This window comes from Pogona vitticeps, chromosome 5, assembly GCF_051106095.1.
Source record: "Pogona vitticeps strain Pit_001003342236 chromosome 5, PviZW2.1, whole genome shotgun sequence".
Lineage (NCBI taxonomy): Eukaryota > Metazoa > Chordata > Lepidosauria > Squamata > Agamidae > Pogona > Pogona vitticeps.
This window is the reverse complement of record NC_135787.1, coordinates 40,263,892-40,280,457: the sequence shown is the minus strand read 5'-3', so window position 1 is coordinate 40,280,457 and position 16,566 is coordinate 40,263,892. Positions and strand designations below refer to the sequence as shown.

General features: G+C 41.9%; 1 protein-coding gene and 1 long non-coding RNA gene across 11 annotated transcripts in view; one reads left to right on the top strand and one right to left on the bottom strand.

The window, feature by feature from the left end:
* The window catches only part of IL15 (interleukin 15), a 47,535-nt gene that overhangs the window by 18,161 nt on the left and 12,808 nt on the right, over window positions 1-16,566 (bottom strand). For 4 of the 10 annotated variants that reach the window (XM_078394733.1, XM_073001626.2, XM_078394730.1 and 1 more), the window contains exon 2: window positions 683-802. The exons of 2 other annotated variants lie outside the window; for them this stretch is intronic. The gene's annotated coding sequence lies outside the window, so the exon portion shown is untranslated. The remainder of the gene's footprint in view (window positions 1-682; window positions 803-16,566) is intronic. 4 more of the 10 variants (XM_078394732.1, XM_073001628.2, XM_073001625.2 and 1 more) reach the window with 1 other exon arrangement.
* Window positions 788-16,517, top strand: LOC144589624 (uncharacterized). Its single transcript, XR_013545863.1, has 3 exons — window positions 788-832; window positions 1,165-1,228; window positions 11,582-16,517. It is a non-coding gene; the product is annotated as an uncharacterized LOC144589624 (long non-coding RNA).

Below are 16,566 nucleotides of genomic sequence, written 5' to 3'. Positions count from 1 at the left end.
AACAAGAACAAAACATTATGAGATAATAAGATTAATGTCCAACTAACTTGTGTAATTGTTGATCTCAAGGCAGGAAGTGATAGTGATTGCCAACAGTGGGAACGGAAGATGTCAATGGAAAAGCCTTTGGCATCCAGAGCAACTGTCAACTGAATGCTTCTTTGATCTCCACTGAGTCAGTGTGGGACTGGGAGACCCCTGTAGACATACATCTGCATTTGAGAAGTGAACTGGCTTGGGATAGCCTCAGATAGGGAAGCGCCCTGCTTACTATAATGATCAGAATCCATCAACTTAGAGGTTCTGTTGCAGATGTTCATGCTAAACATGTGAAGGTCTGTGAGGCTTCTGAGTGGGGCAGGGACATGGTGGTGCAGTCCATGTGCAAGCCCTTGTTTCTTTCATCTCTTCAGCCCTACATAGGTTATTGCGATACACCTGAACAAGGCTTTTGTCTAATCCCACTTTAAACCAATGTAGTGGCTATCAGCATGTATTCTGGCCATGAATTCCACAATACTCTATCATGTACTTTGTGAGAAAGGTCTTCCTTTTGTATTTCCTGAATCTACCATAGCTCAGGTTCACTGGATGACATCAGGATCTCGTAAAATTAAAGAAAACATTTTCTTCAGACCATGCATAATTTCATACATCCCTCACTATATTTATGAATACCCACCAGTACTCACCACTCCCCTTCACTTCCTTTCTTCTACATTTTCTCCTTCACTATAGAACAGCAGAGGACTGTGAGGTTGCAACACCAGTGATGATATGGAAATGGAGGAGCCACCTCTAACTATTAGTGAAGAGAAAGAAGAACAAACAGGTGAGCAGCAGCAACAATTGTGTGTGTGTGTGTGTGTGTGTGTGTGTGTGTGTGTGTTAGATGGAAGGAGAAAGAGATGAGCTTTGAATGGGTCTTTCATGGACTACAGTTCCCAAAATTCCCATCCTCATTCACTGCTGTCAGTTACCTGATTTCTATGCACTCTTTGCCCAAAGTTACATTTACCCATACATATTTTACTGTCATATCTCTGTTTCTTTTAAACCATAGATGGCTTCAATCATTGGCTAATCACATGGAGAAGCTTTTTCTGCACAAAACAATTAGCTCAAACAGTAGCTACACATTTTACTTTGTATCTCCCTTACAAGGTTGCTGTGATGATAGTGAGAAAGAGAGCTGTTTGTGCTGCAGCTGCCTGAAGCTCATCTCCTGGTGAATATTTGCCTATCCTTCAGCAGTGTGGGATGTATGGTTTTATAAATTAGAAAACGTGTATGGTCTTATAAATTAGAAAGGTGTCTTCATTGAGGGGCAGCATATTTTGGGTACCATTAAAAGCCAGTTTTCCCATGCCTGAGCACCACTGGAATGAAAAAGTGATTCTCAGGAGGGCCATGTTACATACAGCACTGATGTTACCTGTCTGTCATGGGTTTGGAGGGAAAGTTCCATCCTATGGGGAGTGGAAGGCGGGACATCAGGAGGAGGGGCTCTACTGTATATATATGTGATGCGTGTGTGGAGAAGTTGAGACGCTGGGATGTGAAGAAGCAGCAGCTGGGAAGAAGAAGCTGGTGTGGGAGTCTGTGTGTCAGACAGGGTACTACTGTGTGTCAGAGTACCAACCTGATAGGGTCAGGTGTCTGTTGGTTAGCCAGAACTGATAGGTTCAGGGTCTGTGCTTCAAGTTAAGGGTTCTGTGTGAACCAAACTGTATGCATGTATGAATGAGAATAAGCCACGTTACTATATCTTATTCACCTGATCATTTTATTTTCCCTGTGTGTTGTTTTAAATAAACCTTATTCTTTTATTGGTTAAAAATCCATCCCTGGTCTGTGTGACTTCTTACAGGGAATGGTTGGTGGCAGCTTAGTTAACGTGTGGCATATCCCAGTAGGTCTGGGTTTGTCACATTGATTGGTGTCCAGCGTGTGGGATACGACTGGTCCAGTTGTCCAGCGGTCCAGCAAAGCCTTGGCAAGTGTGCCCAGAGCAAGGGGGGTCTAGTCAGGGACAATCTGAGAGCACGTAGGTAATCTTCTAGGTGTACCTCACGGGGGGGTGCACTAGTAGAAGAACGTGTAACCTCAGATTGGGGGCTAGATTAGGGAGCTCTGAGGCAGCCTGTTTTGGCGGGAAAAAGCTGAGGCAAAACTGTGTAGTAGCAGTGATCTAGCTTGTCTGCTGAGAGGCCCAGCAGAGGGGGGTAGACTCTAGCTCGCAACTGTTGCAAGTAGTGCTGAAGGACAGCAGCAATCTATAGGGAAAGCTGGTTCTGAGGCAAAAGAAAAAAAAAGTGGTCGTTTTATTTTGAGGCTTGACTTTTTAAAGCAGCCTGTTCTGGGGGGGAGTATGCCCTTGACTCGAAGCCAAATGGCAGAAATGGGTGAAGTGAAAGACCCCCAGGTAGACCAAGGTTCTGAGGATGAATTTGGCTCAGTGCAAGGTGACAGCACGGGAGAACAGAACCCAGAACTCAGAAAATTGCTCATAGCCCAACAGCATGAACTGAGGATGAGGCAATTTGAAGTGGAGGAAAGATTAGAGAGAGAAAGAAGGGAGGAAAGGGAAAGGCAATTTGAAATGGAGGAAAGGGAAAGAGAGAAACAAAGGCAATTTGAAATAGAGAGACAGAGAATGGAAATGGAGAAGGAGAGAGAGAAAATTGCTCTGGAAAAAGAAAGAATGGCGTTTGAATTAAGAAAATTGGAACTGATGAACCAGAACAATAATAACAATAGGGATTCTGAGGGAGGCCAATTGTCTAAGGCTGACCTGAAGAAATTCCCTGTGTACCACAAGGGAGATTGTCCTGAGGTGTTCTTTTCCTTAGTGGAAAGAGCGTTTGTGGACTTCTCAGTGAGGGAAACTGAGAAGATGACCATCATGCGATCTTTAATCAGTGGTAGCCTGGCTGAGGTCTATGCCGAGATGCCTGAGGAACTGATGAAAGATTTTGCAGAGTTTAAAAAACTGGTGTTTGCAAGACATGGGATAAATGCGGAACAGCTGAGGCAAAGATTCAGGTCCCTCACAAAGAAACCAGAGCAGACTTTTACCCAAGTGGGGGCTCAATTGGTGAGGCTGCTTGAGAAATGGCTATCTCAGGAGGGGACAGAGACCTTTCAGCAGCTCAAAGACTTGATAGCGCTGGAACAGTTCTATTCAGTCCTGCATGGGGAACTGAAATTCCAGGTGAGGGAAAGGAAACCTAGATCTGTGGCAGAAGCAGCCGAGATCGCAGATTTTATTTCCCAAATAAGAAAGCCCTTGGGTGAGGGGAAAGCGGTGGGGAAACCTAAAGAAACCTACAGCAAGTACTCTCAGGGACCAGGGAAAAGCCAGCAAGGGGGAGGGGCCCATGGTGAAGGGAAGCCCTCAGACATGAAACCGAGACCTCAGATTTTGGAGGGAAAACCAAAACAAGATGAGAGAGAATCAAAATACACCAGAAAATGTTACTTCTGTCAGGGAAAGGGCCATCTAATCTCAGAATGTGAGAAATTAAAGCAGCTAAAAGGAATTGTGCCTCAGGATTCGAGTGGGACCAAGCCAAAAGCTGTGTTCTGTGTCCAGAAAGAGCAAGGCTCATTGTCACTGAGGGAGCCTGTTGCCATGGCTACTCAATCTGGAACAGCTACATCTGCTGATCAGGCTGAGGAAAATGGTCCTCTTGTAGAGGTCAGGCGCTGCCTACTGGTGAGAACAGATTCTCAATTGTTTGAGACAGCAGGGGTGGACGTAGGAATACTTGACCGTCAGTATCGGGGGCTGCGGGACACTTGTTCTCAGGTGACCCTGTGCCATCCAGATATTATTCCTAGGGAATATCTAATCCCAAATGAGAGCATGAAGGTGGCAGGGATTGAGGGGCAGGTGATTTCACTGCCAGTCGCGGAGGTACCTGTCAACTTTCAAGGCTGGAGGGGAGTTTGGCGGCTAGCGATTTCATCGACTCTGCCAGCAGCCGTGCTCGTGGGAAATGACCTGGCTGAACATGTGAAACGGGTGCTAGTGATTACACGTTCACAAGCCACCACGGGGACAGTTCAGGGGGGTAATGATGAGCCAGAGACGGAAGCAGAGGGGAGTTCAGAAGCTGTGGTGGAAACCTTAACCACAGACAGCAGATTTGGACAAGAGCAAAAGGCAGACGCCACTCTCCAAAAGTGTTTTGAACAGGTGACTGACGCCCAGCTAACACCTGAAACCCCAGTGAGATTTCTGGAGAAAAAGGGGATTTTATATAGAGAGACCCTGAGGAATATCTCAAAAGGGGGAGATGGGATCAGAAGTCAGCTGGTGGTACCTGAAAAGTATCGCCCCATGATCTTACAAAGGGGGCACTCTGACATGTTTGCTGCACACTTAGGGGTGAACAAAACACAGCAGAGAATCACACAGAATTTTTACTGGCCTGACATAGGGAAGCAGATCAGGGAGTTCTGTAAACAATGTGATGTGTGTCAAAGGCAGGTGAATAGCCGCGACAGGACCAAAGCAAAGTTGTGCCCTTTGCCTGTGATTGACACTCCATTCAAATGCATAGGGGTGGATATTGTGGGACCTTTGCCCAAGGCCACAAAGAGGGGGAACAGGTTCATTCTCACCATTGTGGACCATGCCACGAGGTACCCTGAAGCCATACCCTTGACTAACATTGAAACTAACACAGTGGCAGATGCCTTGGTGGGGTATATGTCCAGGATGGGATTTGCCTCAGAGATAATCACAGATTTGGGCGCATCGTTCACATCAAAGCTCATGAAACGCTTATGGCAAATCTGTGGAATTAAGCACAAGGAAACCACTGCCTATCATCCTGAAAGTAATGGGTTAACTGAGAAGTTCAATGGGACTCTAATGCGCATGATTAGGGCTTACTTGGCAGAGAATCCAAACAATTGGGACCAGAAGCTGCAATCCCTTTTGTTTGCTTATCGATCAGTGCCACAAGCCAGCACCGGGTTCAGTCCATTTGAACTTTTATTTGGGAGAAGGGTGAAAGGGCCCCTTGATTTGATCAAACAAAATTGGGAGCAGATCACCCAGGATGACCCACAAGATGTTGTGACATATATAGACTCTTTAAGGAATGACCTAAAGAGAAACCTAGAGCTAGCAGCAGAAAACCTGCAAGCTCAAAAGGTCAGAAAGAAAGCTTGGGATGACCAGGAAGCCAGGGAGAGGCACTTTAACCCAGGGGAGGGAGTGCTTTGGCCTAGGTCCTGTAAAGAGAGCAAGTGTCAGCTGGGTAGCCCAGAAAGAAAATACTTGGGTCACATGGTAGGGGGAGGAGTGATAAAACCCCTGGAGGCCAAAATAGAAGCTGTTCGTGATTGGCCCAGACCCAACACCAAGAAAAAAGTCAAATCATTTCTTGGGTTGGTGGGCTACTACAGAAAGTTCATCCCGAGGTTTAGCGAGATTGCGGCTCCGCTGACCGATCTGACGAGGAAGAAGGCTGATGACCGCATCCCGTGGACCAGCGACTGTGAGGCGGCGTTCCAGAGGTTGAAGCAGGCGCTCATCAACTATCCAGTGCTGCGTGCTCCAGACTTCGACAGGGAGTTCATCATCTACACCGATGCGTCTAACAGCGGGGTAGGAGCAGTTCTGTGCCAGGAGGATGAGAATGGTGACCAGCATCCAGTGTCCTACCTGAGTAGGAAACTTCAAAAAGGCGAGAGACATTTGGCAACCGTGGAGAAGGAGTGTTTGGCCATAGTCTACGCGATCCAGAAGGCCAAGCCTTACATCTGGGGAAGACATTTTATTCTGTGCACTGACCATTCACCACTGCAATGGTTAAAGACAATGAAAACCCACAATAGCAAACTTATGAGGTGGGCTTTAAACCTACAGGACTATGACTTTGAAGTGAAGGTGGTCAGAGGGTCAGTGAACTGTGTTGCTGACGCCTTGTCAAGAAGACCTGAAGAATGAAGACGGCGAAAGAAACATGGACTATGTATATATATTGATGACAAAAAGTTAAATGTACCTGGTTTTGAATTTGGTTTGTAAGAATAAAGGTAAATTGATGTAATGTATATGGTAAATGTTTAAATGCCTAATTGCTATGGTTAACTTAGAATGTAAGTATAAGTAAGTATGATATGGTATGTATAACTGTTGTTGTGTGTTTTATCCAGGTTGTTTTTTGGGAAAAAGCACCTTAGTTTTCCCCCTACAAAACAACTTATAAAGAGGGGAGGTGTTACATACAGCACTGATGTTACCTGTCTGTCATGGGTTTGGAGGGAAAGTTCCATCCTATGGGGAGTGGAAGGCGGGACATCAGGAGGAGGGGCTCTACTGTATATATATGTGATGCGTGTGTGGAGAAGTTGAGACGCTGGGATGTGAAGAAGCAGCAGCTGGGAAGAAGAAGCTGGTGTGGGAGTCTGTGTGTCAGACAGGGTACTACTGTGTGTCAGAGTACCAACCTGATAGGGTCAGGTGTCTGTTGGTTAGCCAGAACTGATAGGTTCAGGGTCTGTGCTTCAAGTTAAGGGTTCTGTGTGAACCAAACTGTATGCATGTATGAATGAGAATAAGCCACGTTACTATATCTTATTCACCTGATCATTTTATTTTCCCTGTGTGTTGTTTTAAATAAACCTTATTCTTTTATTGGTTAAAAATCCATCCCTGGTCTGTGTGACTTCTTACAGGGAATGGTTGGTGGCAGCTTAGTTAACGTGTGGCATATCCCAGTAGGTCTGGGTTTGTCACAGGCCAGTCTTTCCTTTCACTGAGAGAAAGCATGCCTCACTATCCCCAATCTCTCCAGATGCTATTACAATACAACACCCATCACTCATCACCACTAGCAATGCCAGCTAGGGCTGATGGGAGTTTGCTCTTGGACAATATCTGGAAAGGTACCCATTTCCTCCCTCTGGTTAAAGAAGTATACAGGAATTGACATGACCAGGCAGCCTTTGTGAAGCTGCTCTAGAAGGGAGTCAGAGCTAGTGGTGGGAACCAATCTTTTTTGTTCTTGTGTCCTCTCCTTCCTGCTGCGGCCTGTGCTTGTTCTCAAGGCACTCCAAACCTAGGGATGCAAAATGACACTTATGGGGGAATTACGTTTCACAGGCTGTTCCAGCCAGTATGGCCATTGGTCAGGCAGCTGGAAAGCTTTCTGAAAGCTGGAGGCCAAAATAATAGTTTTTCCCCATCCCTCCCTCCAAATGCTGGCACTTCAAGGGTGTTAAAATGTGCAGGAAAGGAAAAGAAAGGAGCCTGGCTGCGGAGGAAACATTGTGGATGGGTTGGATAAGATGACACAGAAATCACATCAACTGTTCCCTCTCTCTCTCTCCCCTCCCCTTCACCATTAGGCAACGCTGCTTGTAACTCAGCCCCCCAGGCTTCCCATTTAGGCAGAGGCCACCCTGCATGTAGGAGGAAAAATCAAGGGAAGAAACATCAATAGTTTAAGACAGCAATTATGGTTGGGCGGAGGGATGTATTTTGAGAAAGAATAAGAAAAGCTTGATGAAGAAACTTACAGAAATCTATAACTTGCCAGGGATAGGAGACAGCTAACATTGGGGGTGGAAAAGTAGAGAAACACAGCCAGAGAGGTGGGTGATAATTGCACAGAAATCCACCCCCACCAACCAAAAAAGGTGAGTAATCCTTATTTATTTTTGTAACAGTAATAAAAGATCAATCTGAAGGAGGCCACAGACTGGAAACAGTTCTACACACACCACCTTATAAAGTTTGTTATGCAACTTATACAATCTGATTCAGCCCACATTCCTTTTATATTGTGTTTATGGCTACAGCAAAAAAAAAGTTGAGAATGACTGCCAGCACATGGACAATTATGTCAGCCCAAAGACAGCTGTGCTGGCATAATGGGTTTCTGTCCCTTCCAAATCTGTTGCAACCAGTACATTTTGAGTTGGATTGCAGATTTTGACTGGAGAAGCCTACGTAGGTGCAAATGCTATCAGAGTTCTGAGGAACCACACACTCTAACTGGGCAGCCCGAGAAGGGTGTTTTTCTCTTAGCCTCATTTAAAATATTATCTGCATTTTGAACATGGCTCTTAACCAGTCGGGACTCAGAATAAATTGTAATTCATTCTTCTCCTTCTTAAGCAATGTATGAGATGGGAGGGACTGAATTCTTTTACTGTATATTAAATTCCATCCATGTGGCATGCCTCATATATCTGCCTGATGAACCACAGATAGTAGTTCAAATGCTTCGCCCAGAATCATTGGAAATGACATCTGACTAATTTTAGTTGTTGTCACTTTATGCTCCGAGACATGTCAAGAAGAAATGAGGACATCCTAATCCTTTCAACATATGGCCCAATTAATTAATGCTGACTAACTACCATTGACTCTCCAATGGCCAAAATGGAGAATATCACTTTGTTCTTTGGCTGAAAGTATGATTATTAACATTTCCCCCAATATTGCTGGCAGATCACATGCCCTCCACTTGGACAACAATCGGTATTATATTCCTTGTTGTATTTTGATTTCACATATTTAAAGGAACATTCTCAAGCTGTTCTCTAAAATCTTGAATACTGTTCAGACCAGAGAGTAAAACTTGATGAACTCACTGGAGCTTACTTCTGAGTAGACATATATAGGATCATAGTGACCTAAATAGCTTTGTCAAAACTGCTGTAATATGCTGGCTCCTTTTAACCTGTTACCAAAATAGCTTTTACTAAACGTTTAGCTGCTCTGCACTGGTCTTCAAAAGAATGGTTGTTGCTATTACTGTTGTTCTATTATGAAATTAGCTTTGCTGAATGTAGATGAGCACACATGACATTGTTTAAGGAGGGAGTAGCAGTATAATCAGCAGGAACAGCTAAAGAGGTACCCTACATATAAAGCTAGCCATGCCATTGTAGAGAGTGAAATTGGACAGCCTATGCTGGGTGGCAGAGAGGTGGAGGTGAAAATTGTTGAGTCAAGTACCCCAAAACTACAGTGGGGTCTCTACTTAAGAACTTAATCCGTATTGGAAGGTGGTTCTCAAGTTGAAAAGTTCTTATGTTGAATCTGCATTTCCCATAGGAATACATTGAAAACCATTTAATCCGTATCTGCTCTTTTCCATCCATAGAAACTACAGTGGAACCTCTACTTAAGAACTTAATCCATTTTGGAATGGTGTTCTTAAGTTGAAACGTTCTTAAGTTGAAGCAAAATTTCCCATAGGAATGGACTGAAAACCAATTAATCTGTTCTGGCTGTTTTTTTTGTTATGTAGAGGTGCGTTCGTACATTGAAGCATTAGTTCCCATAGGAACTAATGCAAAGCTGGTTAATACGTACTCTACCACTAGGGGGAGAATTTTTTTTTTTAACCTAAGATGACCTAAGGTTAAAAAAAGAGCAGGAAAGGTTTTTTTTCCTGTTCTTATCTTGGATTTTTGTTCTCAAGTAGAAGCAAAATTTAGCAAATGGAGCTGTTCTTAAGTTGGATTGTTCTTAAATAGGGACGTTCTTAAGTAGAGACCCCATTGTAACTTACTAACTTCAGAAATTGTGGTAGACGCTACTCCCCTAAACTTTTTAGGGAAAGATTCAGTTGCCACCATAGTTGGTTCCTGAACATGGGGTGGAACAAGGCTCTGCTGAGGCTGCCCTGCCTTGTGGGGGCAGAATCCATAGAGTTGACTAGGCCTCTTCCCCACCTAGCTCTACTCGTGTCACTCACGAGTTTAGCCAGGCTGGGTGGCTGAGGGGATTGGTCCCAAGAGAGGCCCAGAAGGAGAGAACTAGAAACTTGCCTTCTCGGTGGTGGCCCCTCGCCTCTGGAACCCCTTGCCCCTGGAGATTCGCCTGGAAGTTTTAAAGAACAAGCTGAAGACTTGGTTCTTCAGGCAGGCCTTCCCCACTTCTAGTTCTTAGTTTTTAAGTCTTACCATCTTGGACTTTGCCTATTTCTATGTTGTTCATATTGTTGTTTTAATTTTTGTTATATACTCGGACTGTAAACTGGCCAGAGTAGATTAGATGAATCTAGATGGGTGGGGTAAAAGCCGAAAAAATAAACATAAGAAATGAAACCATAGACAGCAAAGGTCATTAGGGATGAAAGTTGATACATACGATCCCAGTCTGAAACTATTCATGAATTGTTCTGGTCTAGAAGAACAGCAGTTAACAGTATTTTTTTGCATATTATGAGGAGGAAAATACTAAAAAAAAATTGTCGAAAGAACACTACAAAGATGTTCAAAATTCAAAAGTTCGGTAAACAAGAACTTTTCTCCCTGTAATTACAAGAAGATCTGCTTCATTTTGAAAGACTGGAATATAAGAGAATGATATATAAAAAGAACATATGAGAAACCTCAGTAAATTCAGGTTGGTAGGGGAAAAAAGAGGGATTAGGAGTGCACTCTATAAATAAGTGCAGGGGCCGAATTTGCATATGGAAAATGGATAGATCTCAGTCTGGTATTAGATATCCCACAACTTTAATTTAAGCATATGTTTAAGGCATATTTATATTTGCAAACTCTTCTGATGGAGTTCACCTTACTACTGTATATATTTTACTGTTATAGGTACTACAGGTAATATCCATTGACTTTATGTATTGTTTCATTTGTATATTTTATTACTGTTGTACCCAGCTTTCAAATCTTTAAATATAAACAGTAATAAACACTTGAAAAGATACAGATGTCATAGGTGTTTCCCACCATCACCACCTCCTTAGTTTTTGTGCAAACAAATCCATCCAGTGCAATACATAACTACTGGGTAAGGAAGCTACCGCTGATGCCATATGCCAACTACTCTCTTTTTTCTCAGTGCCTCTGGGCATCATCCTTGGCATACACTTCCTATGTTTATCTTGGAAGAAATAAATGGCAGAAAAGCAGAAAAGCAGTATTGGTAGACAGCCAGTAAAAGCACTGCCACCTGTACAATTCTGTGTTCTCTGGCCAGTTCCTTTAAAATCATCATCATGATAATTAAAATAATTCCTGGTTCTTGATAGAAAACTGGGACTGAGGGGAAAAACAGGTGTGTCATGGCAAAGCCTAGGTGGAGCAACAGAGCAGTGGCACTCTTCCTCCATATTATCCACCCACCAGTGCCATGTACCTCCATGACAGGGGTGTAGGGACCAGCTTGAAGCAAAGGGGGGGGGAGGAATGGGCTGGTATACAGGAGTAGGGAGCAAGGCATGGATGGTTGGCACTTTGCCCCTCAAACCTAGAATAAGCTCTACCTGTACCTCCACCAATGTGTTCACAAACATTCCTATGCTCATCTGTGGGAAAAGCTCTGCTGTTCATCTATGTATAGTACACAGTATACTTAAGCACATCACCGTACGCTGAAAGTTAAATTTTGTCCTCAGTATAATCTAAGTGCCATGAATTATCAGACTATTAAAAAGAAGGAGTGACAATATTTATGTGGCACATAAATGGTGCTTTATTTTCTAAGGACATTTTTAAAGCCTCATGTTTCCTGAAAGCCACTTTCCACTTTTTCTGACTCAAGGATCACCAAGTGGTGTTACCACTTCTCTCCCCACCCCCGAAGTGTTCCCCACCATTTCAGATCAAGTGGAAGACTATTACAGTCATCTGGAGGGAGAAAAAAAAAAGCACTTGTGACAAATGAAGATGTGCAAGAAACACTGGAGGATATGCATGTGTTATCAGCACTGCACAACCACGTCTATTTTTCATTTGAGTACCACTGTTTAATTAATAATAAATGCCAGTAATAATAATTTTTAAGTGCCAGGATTATGTACTCCCTCTTAAACTGTCATGCATGTGCAAAATGAAAATAAAAGACTACAGTTTAAACCTCCTAATTCTGTTAAACAGTCACTGATGTCAATCGTACTTGGTGGTTTAAATCACATATATACTCCAACCAAAATGCATTAATAACCAGTCAATATTTGTCTGTCATGGAAGATAGAGCTTGTCTGAACAAGAAATGCAAAGCATTTTATGGCCTTAGTCTTCAGTTTTAGTTTTCACCAAAATAAACAGACTTGTGAAAGCAGACAGGAATTAAATAAGATGACAACAAATGATATTAGAATGGGCAGCAAAGAAAAATGGAAGGATTCCTGAAATAGATATGATAGTAACTTCAAGATGTAAATTACTTTAACAAATAAGGACATGACTAGATGTTTACAGTCAAATACATGAAATGTTTGATATTAACTGCAAAATAAATTATTTGAAATAGTGCCAAATGAGCTTCTGGAAGAGCCACTATTGCTGCAAAGGCAAACTCTAGGCCAAACTATACACTGCAGGTAATCTGTAATAGGAGCTGATTTCAGGTAAGTACTCCACAGAAGTGATGCAGGCAGATTTCCTTGTCTGAGAGAAGAGGCTTACGAACAAAGAAAATGCCTAGTCCTTAAGACCAACTAAAAAATTAACCAAATGATTTACAAACTCTGGGAAGTGAGAAATGGCTAGCACCTATCATATGTGAAGTATCCCTGATATAAGAACATCATTTCACTTTTTACATTAAATATACATAAGGTGAATAACTTCCAACTATCTTTTTATCTTTTTATTGAAATCAAATTGTTGTAAGCCGCCCAGAGACCTCTGGGTAGTGTGGATGGCATATAAGGTAAGTAAGTAAGTAAGTAAGTAAGTAAGTAAGTAAGTAAGTAAGTAAGTAAGTAAGTAAGTAAGTAAGTAAGTAAGTAAGTAAGTAAGTAAGTAAGTAAGTAAGTAAGTAAATAAATAAATAAATAAATAAATAAATAAATAAATAAATAAATATTATTTGCATAACTAGTGTGTCCGTAGGTTTTTCTTCAAAGAAATACATATGGACACATACATAGAACCCACATGTAGGTTTCATAGTGTTGACTCTTTCAACTTTATATTCAATGTGCATAAGGAACCAAGATGGAAAACTGCCCTTCCATTTACAAGTTCAACATAACACATGAAGAGGCATAGTAAGATGTCCCATTCCTGTTATAATTTAGACATACCTCCTAAAGATTTATTTGTAGCACATGACACTTTAGCTCTCATAAAAAGGCAATTGTGGAGTTCAAATTTCAGTATTTGTTAAAGGATGTTAGCATCAAACTCTACTACATTGACTTGCTACTTGTTATCTAAAAATTCAAACACTCATTCCTTAAGGCTGCATTATTAATACAAACAAGGCCTTTTTATGTTTAGATTTATATCAGCTACTGAAGTATCATCAGGTAGAATGAAACAGCCGCCTCGGGCAAGGGAGAGTCACCAAAGGGCAGCAAATTATTAATAGTTTCATTTATTATAATTGCATTTTTATTGCCAGAGTGGGAGAGAGGGACCTTTGGGAATTTCTCCTTCAGGCATCATAAAAAACTGATCGGCCTTGGGTTCTACACATCATTTGATAAACAGAGCCTTTGTTTCTCTGCCTCAAAGGAAAACATCTTTGGCTAGCTCTCTTTAGCTCATCTATACACGCACACACAGTCACTTAACTATAAGTAACTGAAGTCAATTACACTAGCTTCTGATTAATCACGAAGGGTTGGAACATGTCTATTCTAAAGAACCAGAAAACATTTAGAAGAGTATCTAGTCTAATTTTCCATCTTTAATTTGCCAATCACAACCTTGGTGAAACTGAGATTTATTTTAAGTTAAAAGGATATAATATTAAATTGAAAAATAACTATAATGTTTGGGCTTTATTATTTCAAGCATAAATCATAGAAAAGTGAAGTTGGAAGGCAAGGCCATCAAGTCCAACCCCCTGTCCAATGCAGGAATACAATCAAAGCATATCTGCCAGGTGATTATCCAAGATTCTTCTTGAATGCCTCCAGTGTTGGAGCACTCACCAACTCCCGAGGTAACTGGTTTCACTGTTGTACTACTCTAACTGTTAGGAAGTTTTTCCTGATAATTAACCGAAATCTGGCCTTCTTTAACTTGAGCCCATTGTTGCGTATCCTGCACACTGGGATGATCGAGAGTGTATGGCAGCCTTTCAAATATTTGAAAAGTGCTATCATATCACTGCTCAGTCTTCTTTTCTCAAGGCTAAACATGCTGAATTCTTTCAGCCTTTCCTCATAAGGCTTGGTTTCCAACCCCCTGATCATCCTCGTTGCCCTTCTCTGAACTTGTTCCAATTTGTTAGTGTCCTTCTCAAGGTGAGGCCTAATCAGTGCTGAATAGAGGGGGACTAGCACCTCGTGGGATTTGGAAACTATACTTCTATTAATGTTGGCTAACATAGCATTTGCCCTTTTTTGTAGCCATATCACACTGTTGGCTCATATTTAGCTTATAATCCATCACAATTCCAAGATCCTTCTCGCTCGTAGTTTTGCTGAGCCAGGTATCCCCCATCTTGTAGCTGTGCAATTGGTTTCTCTTTCTGAAGTGCAGTACTTTGCACTTATCCTTGCTGAATGGCATTCTGTTGACCTATCAAGGTCATTTTGAATTTTGTTTCTGTCTTCTAGCTATTCCACCCAATTTGATATCATCTGCATATTTGACAACCATTCCCTGCACTCCCTCATCGAAGTCATTAATAAAAATATTGAAGAGCACCGGGTCCAGGACTAAGCCTTGGGGTATCCCATTTGTTATCCCTTCCCAGTAAGAGAAGGATCCATTAATCATTTCCATCTCAGTACGATTCTGTAACCAATTGTGTATCCACCTGACACTTGATCTATCCAGCCCACACCTAGTTAACTTGCTAATTAGGATGTCATGGGGCACTTTGTCAAAAGCTTTGCTGAAGTCAAATTATACTACATCTGCAGTATTCCCTCTGTCTATCAGGGAGGCTACCTGATCAAAAAACAAGATCAAATTAGTTTGGCAGCATTTGTTCTTGACAATCTGTGTTGGCTTCTAATTATTATTGCATTATTTTCTATGTGTTTGCACAATGACTGCTTTGCGATCTGTTCCAGAACTTTGCCTGGGATTGATGTCAGGCTTACTGGCCTGTAGTTCCCAGGTTCCTCTTTTTTACCCTTTTTGAAGATAGAGACATTAGTCCTCCTCCAATCCTCTGGAACCTCCCACATTTCCCATGATTTCAAGAAAATAATGGAAAGCGGTTCTGAGAGTTCTTCAGCCAGTTCCTTAATTAAGATGGTTTTTAAAGTATTTGTTTCCATTTCATTATTATAGCAAATAATGGGCTTAAGATCATCAGTCCAACAGACATTGTTTTCCCAATTCAAAGATTTGTACTGTTCATTGTTCTTTAGTTGTTATGTGCTGTCAGGTTGCCTCCAACTTACAGTGACCCTATGAACAAGTGATCTCCAAAATGTCCTGTCCTCTACAACTCCATGGATATCTACATGTACAGTTACATTTTCCTCTACACAAACTAGGTGAGATGGCTGCCAAAGACATTATCTTGAATATTTCACTGAAGTCCTAAGAGTATCTACAGGGAAATAAGTTTCTGTCTCTGTGCCTGCAAATGTGAAAGCCATCCATCACATGATCATGGAGGACTGCTGAATATCAGCCAACAGTATTGCTGCATATCTGGGAATATCACGTGAGAGAGTTGGTGCCATTTTTCACAACCACTTGGAAATGAGAAAGCTGGCAGCAAAGTGGATCCCCAAACTTTTGACAACTGAACAAAAGAGGAAACATGTGGAGTCATTGGTAGCTGTTTTGGAACATTTTGCAAGAAATGAGTCAGATTTCCTGGGCAAACTGGTAACTGGTGATGAGACATGGATCTACTTTTATGATCCTAAGACAAAGGCACAGTCTAAGGAATGGAGGCACAGTGATTCCCCCAGGCCAAAGATGTTCCGAGTGCAAAGGTCGATGCAGAAGCAAATGGCAACATTTTGGGGGGGATAAGAAGGGAGTTCTGCTGGTAGACTACCTTCAAAAGAGTTCAACCATCAATGCAAAATATTACTGTGCTTTATTGACGAAGTTGAGGCAAAATATAGAATAAGAATAGAACAGAATAACACTTTATTGTCATTGCATGTGCAATGAAATCACCAGAGTGCTATCCAGACAGTGCATCATTCATTCAGCTAAAACTCCATGTAAACTCCTTACAAAATTCCAACATAATACAACGGCAACAAAATACATTCACATGGAACCCTCTAATACATCAGATTAAATCTTAACTGAATTTAGCAAAGTCGTCACCCTTGGATAAAAACTCTTTTTAAATCTATTTGTCCTCTTTTATAGAGCTATACGTATCATCTTCCTGATGGCAGTAGTTCAAGCAAAGAGTACCCACCTCCCAAAGGGTGGGAGGTGTCCTTAGTATTTTGTGCTTTTTTAAGACAATGGGATCTGTACAGTTCCTCCAAGGTGGGGAGGGGACACCCAACAATCTTCTGTGCTGAATTAATCGGCCTCTGGAGCGATTTTCTCTGGGGCACTGTACAACCCGCATACCACACGCACATGCAGTATAATACACTTTCTATTGAGCATCGATAAAAGGACACCAACAGTCTCTGAGTGATGTTATTCTTCCTAAACATCCTTAGAAAATACAAC